Raw genomic sequence first — 3,097 nt, 5'->3', positions numbered from 1 at the left:
CCGGTTTCCTCCCACAGTCCAAAGATGTGCAGGTTAGGTGAATTGGCCATGCTAAATTGCCCGTAGTGTTAGGTAAGGGGTAAATGTAGGGGTATGGGTCTGAGTGGGTTACTCTTCAGAGGGTCGGTATGGACTGGTTGGGCCGAAGGGCCTGTTTCCATACTGGAGGGAATCTAATCTAATTACGGTCCGCAGGTGAGGAAATCAGGGATCCAGCTGCAGAGGGGGAAGCAGGGTCCGAGGTCTCGGAGTTTGGAAACAGATTTGGTCGGAATGCTGGTGTTGAAGGCAGAGCTAAAGTCGATAAACAGGAGCCGGTCGCAGGTGTCCTTGTGATCCAGATGTTCCAGGGCTGAGGTGCAGGGCCAGGGAGTTGTGTGATCCCGAATTCTCCCTCTCGGAAGGAGTGGCCATTGAAGAGCGTGAGGGCAGAAATGGATGATTCTTGTCAGGGCTGAAGATTATTGGGCGGGAGAGGGGTTGGAATTGAAAACACAACCTGATTGGCCATGGTCGTGTCAGAGCAGCGTGGGGGGGGGGGGCTGCAAATGGCCCTGCTCTGCTCCGGGTTTGTATGCTCGTAAATCTGAGTATATTAGATTACATTACAGTGTGGAAACAGGCCCTTCGGCCCAACAAGTCCACACCGACCCGCCGAAGCGCAACCCACCCATTCCCCTACATTTACCCCTTACCTAACACTACGGGCAATTTAGCATGGCCAATTCACCTGACTTGCACATCTTTGGACTGTGGGAGGAAACCGGAGCCCCCGGAGGAAACCCACGCAGACACGGGGAGAACGTGCAAACTCCACACAGTCAGTCGCCTGAGGCGGGACTTGAACCCGGGTCTCCGGCGCTGCGAGGCAGCAGTGCTAACCACTGAGCCACCGTGCCACCCATCATTGGAGGATTGGAGGATGACTCACTAACAGGGAGGAAACCTGAACGTGGCACTAAAAGGAACACTCTTTCATGGAGTTGGCACAGCTCAATGTCTTTTAAGATATAATTTTATACCCGCAAATTAGTTCAGGAGAGAAAGGAAACAGAATTGAGGTGATGCCATTCGATGATGTGAAATGTAACAGCGAGCAGATGGATTGGCAAGCCATAAGCTAAGGTTGGACAGGGACATCCTCGGCTGGAAACGGTTCGGCGATCAGGATCTCAGAGCAGCCATCAGAGCCTTGAAGCAACGTCAATGACAATATGGAGACATTTGGGTGGGATGCCTGTTGCCCAGGTAACGGGCAGCTGAGTTGCCCCTGATCAGTAACCAGCTCCTGCTTGAGATTCTTCCGCTTTCTGGAGTCGCTAACCCAGGGCTGGGATTAGATTTTCCCCTCCAGTGTGGAAACAGGCCCTTCAGCCCAACAAGTCCACACTGACCCTCCAAAGAGTAATCCACCCAGACCCATTCCCCCAACCCTATATTTACCTCAGAGTAATAACCGACAGACACTATGGGGCAATTTCCCATGGCCAATCCACCCTAACCTGCACACCCCTGAGCACTATGGGTACTGTACGAGCGATCTAATATATAAGCCTGGTAACAGGAGGGAAGAAGCTGTTCCTGAATCTGTTGGTACGTGTTTTCAAAATTTTGTATCTTCTGCCCGAGGGAGGAGGGGGGAAGAGAGTGTCCCCGGGGTGGGAGGGGTCTTTGATGATGTTGCTGCCTTCCTGAGGCAGTGGGAAGGGTAGACGGAGCCAATGGATGGAAGGAGGGACTGGGCTGTGTTCACAACTCCCTGTAGTTTGTTACTGTCCTGGGCAGAGTAGTTCCCGTACCAAGCCGTGATCCATCCGGATACTTTCTACGGTGCATCTGTAACGATTGGTAACGGGTCCTTGTGGACGTGCTGAATTTGCTTAGCCTCCTGAGGAAGGAGAGGTGCTGGGGTGCCGAGAACATCGAAGAGACCGGCAACATGTATGGTAACATGTGTTGCAAGTTGTCCCGATGGGTGTCAATGTTACCAAAAATGTGTCTTCTTTTCCCAGACACGTTCCAGTTCTGTCCTCCGAAATGACTGCACTTTCGAGGATTGAGTTTGATCTTACTCTGAGAGGGAGCCCACGTGAGGACAAGCAACAGCTGCCTTTTCCCAAAACCATCCAGCCTGCGTTGAGGGCAGGATCCCCCCACTCCCTACTCAGACCACGTTTCCTTGCCTTCGTTCTTTCTCGGCGTGGCCTTGGGGAGCCTGGCCGTGTAGCCAGCTCCCTCGGGGAGCTGTGGGAGTGCCCCCACCCCCCCCTAGTCTCTTGCAGGCTGGCAGGGCAACAGCAGGCCGAATAGGAAAGTCGACGCCCCGGCCTAACCACAGCAGCAGCGGGTACCAGACCCAGCTTCGAAAGGCACCACTTGCACGTTTCAAACCGGCATCAAAAACAGCCAACTGCTGGAAGTTGGCAGGAAGGCGGTGAATGAACGGGCTGCCCACGGCCTGGCACAGGGTGGAAACTGGGTGGCGCAAAGTGCTGGCATGTGTGACAGGCGCACAATTTCAGCCCCAGGGGATGCAGTGGGCTGGACTGGATAGCCTGGGTAACTCTGTAACTCTTTCCTGTGCTTTCCAGCCCGCGCAAATGGTTGATGAAGAATTTGATAATCCCAAGCCTGGGGAACAACACGGGTCAGCAGGTAGGTCTGTGGGCAGTGCCAGCCTTGCACGGAGGCACAAGAACACTCCTTGGCAGAGAATGTCTTTGACAGGGGCATCTAAGGGCACCCTGTCCCGTGACCCATTTTGCTTCATGAATGATGATCCAGGGCAGTGCCAGATTCGGCACAATCACCAGGAACTGCGAGCCAGGCAGAGAACAACACACTGCTCTGATTGGACAGGAGGAAGACCTTCCTTCTGAGCTGACAATATGGACTCCATCTCAACACTGTGCCATCTTGAAAAAGGTTCCCACACGTCAGAGCGCACACAGGAGGGTAACACAAACAATGCCAGGTGGACAGACAGGCCAGACCATTTTATACAGTCACTGCTGTACCCCCCGCCCCACTGTGCCCCCTGCCCCACTGTGCCCCCTGCCCCACTGAACCCACTGTCCCACTGTACCCACTGCCCCAC

Source organism: Chiloscyllium plagiosum, chromosome 43 (assembly GCF_004010195.1).
Source record: "Chiloscyllium plagiosum isolate BGI_BamShark_2017 chromosome 43, ASM401019v2, whole genome shotgun sequence".
In the NCBI taxonomy this organism is placed as follows: domain Eukaryota; kingdom Metazoa; phylum Chordata; class Chondrichthyes; order Orectolobiformes; family Hemiscylliidae; genus Chiloscyllium; species Chiloscyllium plagiosum.
This window is presented reverse-complemented; position numbering follows the sequence as displayed.